The sequence below is a fragment of the Nicotiana tomentosiformis genome, chromosome 8 (assembly GCF_000390325.3).
Source record: "Nicotiana tomentosiformis chromosome 8, ASM39032v3, whole genome shotgun sequence".
Lineage (NCBI taxonomy): Eukaryota > Viridiplantae > Streptophyta > Magnoliopsida > Solanales > Solanaceae > Nicotiana > Nicotiana tomentosiformis.
This window is the reverse complement of record NC_090819.1, coordinates 80,519,317-80,529,315: the sequence shown is the minus strand read 5'-3', so window position 1 is coordinate 80,529,315 and position 9,999 is coordinate 80,519,317.

Sequence of the window (9,999 nt, the reverse complement as noted above, 5' to 3'; positions counted from 1 at the left end):
GCCAATGTATAGGTTTAGCCATAAAATATTTATTTGTACATATAAATTTTGTGCTTAATTGCCATTGGTGACGCACTGATAAGGAGTGTTCCTTTTTTTTTTTTTTTTTTTTTTTTTGTAATTTTGAGATTCAACATGTATAATACCATCTTTTTGGCTTTTAATCCATAAATTGCATTTGTTTTTTCGTAACAAGGTCCAGTAATTTAGAATGAAAATAAAAGAAGAAACATATAACTATATTATAAAAATTAATAATGTCGTTAGAGTCCCACATTGCTGGTTCGGAAGCATTTTACCTCGTTAGATGATTTTTGGCAATTCGAGCTCATTTCTACCGTAATTGATCAGTACACATAATTAGTTGTAAATTTTAGGAGGAGTAGTATATTTTTGTGAAGAATTTACTTGTATTTTGTGACAAGAGAAGATTGTTCAAGAGGTAAACATCATCTTCTACCTCCATTCTAAGCTAGGTTGTAGGTTTGACTGTTTGACTTGGAGGTATGTGATGAAGCACAACCTTCCTTTTGTTATAGAGTTGTATACTTGTACGGCAGAATCAATTAAAAAAAAGCTAGAATCTCTCTCGTTGGAACCTAAGAATGCATGTTCATGGAATTCAGTCTGCTAACCAAATAATTATTTTAATGTTTTCTTCAGTAATTTACGTCTAATTAAGCTCTTTTATTTTTCATGCATTGGAACATTTTCCGATTATAGCCAATCTAATGGTTCTATTCCAAACCCTCATATATAGGGTATAACCGGTGGTGAAAATAGCTTTTACAAATAAAATACTGAAATATGCAGCCTCACCTTTATATTATGTGTAGAGATCGTAAAATTGCTCTAAGGAAAAGATATTGATGGTGTTGCAGCATTCGTAAAAATAAGTTGCAAAAATGAAGTACTTTTATTGATACGAAGGGAAAGAGACAGTTTATGGGACTTGCCAAGTTGGCAAGCCGTATATAAATTTTGTAATCTAAAATTAGAACTAGAAAGTTGATATCTAGATAACACTTGGCTAAAGATTTTCTGACGCGGATGACCCAACCGAAGATACCAACAGGAGGATGGGACTTTGGTGGCTGTGAGAGATGAAGGATGACTGGAGGACTGTGGCTTGATGGACATGGTATAAAGGTCATTAGCACTCTGACCGGAAAAGAAGCAGATTCATGGAGTCCTGATCCTTGACAAGAAAATAATCAGGATAAAATTTAAAGAAAGTGTTATTATCACGTGCAAACTTTTGAACAAAGAGAAGGCACTTCGTTATAAAGGGAACATGAAGAATGTTATTTAAGGAAAAAATACGGTTAGAGGGATTTGAGAAAGAAGCACTACCAATATTTTGGATTGGCAAACCTTGTCCGTTACCAATATATAGTTGATCCGAGCCTTTGTATTCCTCAACATGAGTAAAGCTTGATAGGTCTGGTGCAATATGATGAGTTGCGCCTGTGTCGGGGAACCAGTTTTGAGTCAACGGAATCGGTGCTTGATGAGTGAGATGAGCAGAAGGATTTATAGTGTGGTTGTAGCGTTGAAAACAGGTCGCGGCTTGATGATTAGTACCATTACAGATTTAACACCTTACTCTTCCATCATTATTTGAATTCCAAGGTTCACCCATTGGAGAGCAATTATTACTATAGTTGTTACGATGATACTGATTGCGACCACCACGACCCCCCGACCTCGGTACGATCTGCCACAACCCCTTTAAGAATTAGTATTGATCTGACCAAAGTTGTGTTTATCACCATGAAACGAATGCTGAGCAATATTAGTCGTTGTTATATGAGATGTAACGCCTGAAGCAAGGGATAAGGAGGACATGGATGAGCCATGAATAAACTCATGGTTCAGTAGTAGGCTATGAAGCTCGGAGTAAGAAACTGGTTCAGGTCGCGCAGATAACAAAGTAACAATATCCTTGAAATCAGATCGCAACCTTTTTAAACACATAAATATTAAAATCTGAAGCATTCAAGGCTCGCCCTGCAACTGCTAACTCATTAGATAAAAGCTTCGCCTTTTGGAGAAATTGTGTGACAGTAAGTTTATTTTGTTTGAGATTTTTCAACTGCATATATGTTACACCCCATATTTTTATACGTGAAAGTACGTCGTAAGTCAATTGATGTAAGCTTGAAAATGAGATCCACTTTGAAAGTATATAAAATGATTTAATAATATTACGTCCTATTTTCGAAAGCCTTTAAGAGTTATCATTCGGGAAAAAATATTTCTGAGGAGCATATTGTTACACCCCGTACTCAGCCGTCACTGTCATTATAGGATTATCTAATGTAAGCTCAAAAAGGACGAAATCCTGCTACAAGGATAAGAAAGGTTTACCGAAGTCTTAAGTAAGTTAAGATGAATATGAGACTTGTTAATCATGATTTAAATGAGTTTAAAGTCATGATATGACTATATATGATGTTTGGATATGAAATATAAAGTTTGAGAAAAATCGGATTTAAGTTGCGAAAAAACTTGATTATGATATGGTTTCTGTTGTTATGCATGTTTATATGTTTATCAAGTGAATTGGTGAAAGAAGCATACGAAACTTGAGATTGGAAGTGAATATTAACTTAAGTCACTTCTATAGTATTGTATTGCCATTGAGGGCTATTGTAAGCTAAATATAACTTGAATTTCGACTTGAAGCTACTGTAGGAGGTATGTATATTATGTTCTAGCATGTGCTTAAGATTATGTTGATATTGATTAAGTTAAATGGATGGACTAGACATGAACTAGTGAATAAAGTTGCTAATTGAGGATAATTGGAGTTGTGGTTTATTTTCTTTATTATAAATATATGGTATAAGGCTAGAATCATTGATGAATGACTTAATTATCATGTTAATGATACTATTAAGTTAAATTAAGAAGTCTATAAGGAGTGATATGGGGTATATGGATTCCAATTGGGCTTGTAGCTCGCCGTGAAGTAGTTATGACTTGTTGTTGTTATATGGAGTTTTGTTATTGATAATTATGTATTTTTGGATTTCTCTGGTCATTGTTATTGTTATATGGTATTGGAGGAGGCTCTTATTACAGGGAGATGCTTCCCAAATTTACATAAACGAGTTACTAGTTTAAGTTGCAAACTTAGCCTTTACTCAACACTGATTTTGAATCTCCTTATGCTATGGTAGATTGAGTTGAGTTGTTTAAAGAATTGCTGAGAAGGTATGAAGGACTCAATGGAGTTAAGGTATGTTAAGTCTATCCATTCTTTCCTTTTGGCATGATCCATATGATACAAACGAAACGTGCAAACGCGAAACTTTCATAAATGACTATATTCATAGAAGTACTAGGGGTGCCTATGTTCTTGATTCCCCATGTGTCCTATTATTATATATTTTGTTCATGGGTATAAGAAAAATATGTTGCTAAAGTTTATCCGAAGGCATATTAATCTTATGACATTCCGAGAAATCTTATTGACTTACTTCATTATGCATTGCATTCATTTATACATGTACAATGACCCATGATCAGATGGCATTATATACACGTATATTATATGTATATGGGATATGAGAAAATGTTATGTCATTATATATGCATCACCACCTGATCAACTGGTATACGTTGATGATTTCGCCCACAGTAGCTGAGATGATATGATGGGATGCCCTGAGAGGTTTGACGATGTTATGTATGCATATACCTATTCATGGTATGACAATTATACGCACATGCATGATATTATAGATTTTTCATGATTCATAGAGTTATTCGGAATTACAGGCTGAGTTCTTTACCTCGTGTTTCTTTCATGTCTTTTATATACTACTGTCATGCCTTACATACTCGGTACTTTATTTGTAATGACGTCCCTTTTGCCCGGGAACACTGCGTTTCATGCCTGCAGGTCCCGATTGACTGGTTGAGAGTCCTCTTAGTAGGATATCAGCTCAGCGGAAGGTGTTGGTGCACTCCACTTGCTCCGGAGTTTCCTATCTAGTCAGTAGCATTTGGATATGTATTGATTGATATGGGGGGGCCATATCTCGAACTTTATGATATTTATGTACTCGTAGAGGCTGGTAGACAGGTGTCATGCATATGGATACTTGTATGGCCTTGTCGGCCTATGTTTTGAGTATACAAATGATCATGTCAGCCTTATAGGCCCGCATGTCGCATGCATAAGCTTCTATATCATGTTGGGTCATGACTCATGACGGCCTTTCCGGTTCATTTACCCATGATAGTATGATAAGAAGGATACGTTACGTTGGTACTCGGTTGAGTTACGCACCGGGTGCCCGTCACGGCCCTATGGTTTGGGTCGTGACAAAAGTGGTATCAGAGTTGTTCTGTCCTAGGGAGTCTACAAGCCGTGTCTAGTAGAGTCTTGTTTATGTATGTGTTATGCACCACACTTATAAGCATGATGCTACATGGATTTTAGGACTGTCACTCTTTTGTCTTATTCTAGATCGTGTGGTAGAGCTCAGTTGTAAGAATTCAAACTCCTAAATTTTATTTTATTCGTAATACAACGATACGTACATCCAGAAAGACAATTGGTAAGAGATTGAAAATGGATGTGGAAGAGTTAAGTCAGAGGAACTCGATTTTGCATCATGCTTATGATGAGTAAATGTGAGGTTTTCAGCAGATCATGTGTATACTAAGATATGTAAGCTCCTTGATAAGGAGCCCTAAGGCAAGAATATCTATCCACCCTTATGATAAAAAGAAATAAGAGAATCAGAAGGTAGATACAAGTTTCGGCAAGTAAAAGAAGCAAGATGAAGAAGGGCACGAGGTACCTAGTTAATAAAGATTATCAGTATTTGCAATTCAGACAGAGAAATACAAGCATTATGAGTTACTTTCAACAGTAATAGAGTTATATATAATTGGCCACACTCATATTAATTATGCCCTATGGGAGCCAACAGATATAGTTTAAGAGAAGGATAGGATATCAGGATCCAGCTTAGGTTAGAGTAACCCAAAAATGGTGGATAGATTGTTATCATTAGCTAACATTTCCGAAGATAGTGCAAATGTGGCAATAGATCTCCTTGTGAGACACCCAGATGGTGAACTCTAGAATAGTACAGTCAGATATGAATACTAGAATGTTCAAAAATTTCAGAAGATAGGCAGTGGAATCCTAGAAGGGATAAATATTTAAGTTAGTATGACTCCAGCCCCGAAAAAAAAACGAGAATGTTAGGCATTCCGAAGAGCCAGTGATATGAAGCAACATGAGCTAAAAGTGAAAGAACGTTTTGTTGAAGATTTCAGAATAAAGTGATAGACAAAAGTATTGTCCGGGGAATAAGAAGAGAGTTAATGAAGTATCATGAGTAAGATGTGATATATGGGTGATAACGATAAATCAAAATATGACACGATGACAGAGTCTATAATCAAGTGAAGGAAAAGACAAGAGGAGACATGCCTTGAAACAATAGAAGAGTATAAGCCATAAAATCATATCATTCTTTCGAGAAATAAGTTGATGACTCCAACGTGATTACCAGAAGGAAACGTTAGACCCCGGAGTAATAGAAATTAGTATGAGCTGGTGAACAAGATAAAATGAATATGAATTAGGGACCGAATGATTTGACAATAGCCGACATCATGAGAATTTAAGAGATCACGCTCCGACGATAATAGAATGGACAACAGAAGAATAACCTTTAAAGGTCATTCAGGAAGACGCTTCCCTAAAGCGAGCATTGTGAGCAAAGTTAAGCTTAAGGGACTAAGTGTGCCAGTTACACTAGGTGTCATCCTCGTGCGTCAGAACTTTAGTTATCCTTGGTACAGAAGGGTTACTGCAAGGCGGGTAAAATGTCAGTAAAGATGTGAAAAGAAGCCGAAGATGAAGAGGTAACTATGGAATAGTAAAGAAAGAATGCGGTAAAAAGGTGAAAGGAATGAGATTGCATTTATTCAGATCCTACAGATATGATACGACTCCAGAACATTATGCAAGTATGACGCTAGGGAGAGGCAGTAAGGGTTCCGTACCAGATGATACTGATAAATAAGTGGGAATGAATACTTGATACATAAGGAGTCAGTACGAGAGGTAAGTTAAGACAAATGACATAACCCAAGAGGGGTTACACAGAATTTAGATATGAGAATGGACCAATGAGTAGTCTGTAGTGGATTCAGGAAGAATCTAGTTATGGCTAGACAAGAGGATATAAATAAATTAACAAATCGTGCAAGATAAACATAGTGAACTCCAACATAAGGAATCCAGTCTCGCAGATACGAGATCACAATTGTTGAAACATTTTCAGATAGGAGTTGGGGTAGTTAAAGGTACTGTATAAGTGTTCTAGAAATAAAAGATAGTGCCACTGGGGAGACTTTCAAAATTTCAGTTCAGAAGTAACCCCATGAGCACAAGGGCGCGAGGATATGTAACTAAGGATAATTATAGGCGAGTAAGAACATCAAAGATTCCTTCGGGTATGCGATGTAATAAGATCATAGCTTTATAGGAGTCAGAGGGTCTCCACTATGTACTACCCGGAAAGACTAGCTGAAGAAATAAGGTAGAAGGCTTCAACCTAAGCATAGTGACATAAGGAAGAAATGGTCTTGTAACAATAGTCTCACTACAATATTGTATATACTCCATAAGAAAGTGGTACCATCGTGGCTAATGAACAGGAAGTAAAAATCAAAGGTGATATTTGAGATCATATAAGTTACAGAAAATTCCAGTATTCGTGGGCAACAAGATAAGCCAAGTATTCATGCAACAAGTGGCAGAACGACCAGGAAAAGTAATTGCTTACATTTAAAGACAATTGAGAAGGCACGAAAGGAAATCTATTGTGCTAGCAATTTAAAGGAAGATTGCGAGTAGTATAAATAGATATGTGTAGGTCGCAAGCTAAAGTATGATAGAGCGACAAGATTTTAGATAGACAAGAGTAAGGTTATGAAAAGGTGAGTGAGAAGGTGACGAGAACAGGTAAGGCCTTGAGATTAAGCCTATCAACCCAAAAAGAGCAAAAAAGAACATAACCTCCGATACGATAAATAGAATAAAACCAAATCGAGGTCATAAGAGAGATGATGGTTTCCATAAGTTATAGAAAGCTCGGTACAGTCTAAAAGAACTCAGAGAAGTCTAAAAATATGAGCAATTAGAAGAGATAAAATGTTGTCATGGTAGTAGAATAAGTGTGTAATGGTGTTAAATAAGAGGATAACGTTTAGGCTTTTGAATGAGTAATGATTTTAAGAAAAGGAATTTCATGAATTGCATGGGATTAGAATACCCATATAAGATGAATCATGCCAGGATGCTATGAAATACGGTTATTGAAGTATAGTATCACCCCTAGGTGGATCAGGAAAATCACTTCAGATGTTTTTCGATGAGACGTGAGCCCTAGTGACAATGTATTACGTAAGAGGTCTCAAGTTATCAGTAGTAGATATAGATCAACATTAAGGTGAATCAACAATATATGGATAAAAATTCCAAAGTATAAGAGGAGGTTATGATGCCATTCTTTAGATGAACAGTAATAAGGAAGCATTAAAGGAGTTAGATTTATACATATGGGATAAGCAGTGAGAGAGTAACCTGGAGTTGGGTAGCAGACCTTAGTAATAATAAATCGAAGTAAGTGTTATAGTACGGTATGACCTACCTAGATGCACTAAAGCCATAAGGACATATAACCAAGGCTAGAAAACAAAATATAGCAATAGTGGTACATTCAACAAAATACCAAGCGAAGAACTTCAGTATACCTATAGATGCCCAGAGGGATAGCTTGTCATAGTCCTGTATATGTTCACAAAGTGAGGCCTAGAGATTGGCTAAAAGCTGGAGAAAAATGAGAGAAGAGTCGCATAGGCACACATACAAGAACAAAGTCGTACAGACTGCATGATAGAAGGTAGAAATAGTTACGAGATTGGAAGAATTCTGACAACGAGTCGTGGCGTGAGAAAGAGGCCTAATGGGGGGAATGTCCTGGCCTTTGGATTTATTTATAGAACAATTGCCTAGATGGCAAAGGACAATATTAAAGTATTCATAAGAGCCATATGTTATGAGAATGATAAGCGCATCAGTCAACATTCGAGGACGAATGTTCCAAAGGGGGGAATGATGTTACACCCCATGTTTTTGTACATGAAAGTACGTCGTAAGTCAATTGATGTAAGCTTGAAAATGAGATCCTCTTTGAAAGTATATAAAGTGATTTAATGATGTTACGTCCTATTTTCGAAAGCCTTTAAGAGTTATCATTTGGGAAAAAATATTTCTGAGGGGCATATTGTTACACCCCGTACTTCATCCGTCACTGTCATTATAGGATTATCTAATGTAAGCTCAAAAAGGACGAAATCCTGCTACAAGGATAAGAAAGGTTTACCGAAATCTTAAGTAAGTTAAGATGAATATAAGACTTGTTAATCATGATTTAAATGAGTTTAAAGTCATGATATGACTATATATGATGTTTGGATATGAAATATAAAATTTGGGAAAAATCGGATTTAAGTTGCGAAAAAACCGACTAAGGATTTGCCTTTTAATGAAGCATTTTGAGCAATATATTTTGTAAGCTTTATGATGTCTTTTTGGGACATATTATATACCAAATTAAAGGTCTTTGAGTCTAGTTTCTAATGAATTTAACGTTTCATCATTATGATATCATAGTAGAGAGATATTCACGTTTTCGCAAGACTGCGCAAGCAGCACCCATGGGACCCATAAAGTCGGGGAAAAATTTCAGCTTGTATTAAAGTCAATTCTCTGTCGTTTTAAATCATTTTTCTGGTCCAAAACAGTTCTTAAATCCTTAAATACTCTCTAATGGTTCCTCCATGATTCGAGGGTGAGAACCTAAGATGAAAACATAAATCCAACGCTAGAAATCTCGTGGTGCTTGCTAGATCGTAGTTCTTCGTCTTGCGGCTATTTTGGAGGGTTCTTCAAAGGTAAGTAACCTCAAATTTCGTGTTGTTCTTATTGATTAAAATAATAATCAGTCCCTCCTTCATATATATTAGATTTTCAAGGTGAACTACAAGTATTTTTACACACCAACTTGAACACCAAAAGTTGGTTCAAGAAGAGAATACAATACCTATAGTGTTGTGGTGTTATTGAGGATAGTTGTGGGCTATGCTTGGCTAAAATTTCATATTGTTTCTACTGTTTAAGGTGAGTATAAAATCTCACTACACGTACTTGAAGTTGTTTGTATGTTGGTTGCATTATTTGAGAAAAATACTACAAGAAGAGACTTGAAATAGTTTGAGATGTTATGGGTTTTAATGGACTGTTTTGGAAAGGTTGTTTCCATGAACTATAAATGGCTGAAAAATGGGGAACATAACTTAATTATGATATGATTTCTATTGTTATGCATGTATATATATATTTATCAAGTGAATTGGTGAAAGAAACATAACTTGATATTGGAAGTGAAGATTAACTTAAGTCTTCTATGGTGTTGTATTGCCATTGAGGGCTGTTGTAAGCTAAATATAACTTGGATTTCAATTTGAAACTACTGTAGGAGGTATGTATATTATGTTCTTGCATGTTCTTAAGGCTATCTTGATATTGATTAAGTTAAATGGATGGACTAGACATGAGCTAGTGAATAAAGTTGCTAATTGAGGCTAATTGGAGTTGTGGATTATTTTCTTTATTATAAATATATGGTATAAGGCTGGAATCATTGATGAATGACTTCATTATCATGTTAATTATACTAGTAAGTTAAATTAAGAAGTCTATAAGGGGTGATATGGGGTATACGGATTCCAATTGGGCTTGTAGCTCGTCGTGAAGTAGTTATGACTTATTGTTGTTATATGGTGTCTTGTTATTGATAATTACGTATTGCTGGATTTCTCTGGTCATTGTTGTTGGTATATGATATTGGAGGAGGCTCTTATTACAGGGGAGATGCTTCCCAAATTTACATAAATGAG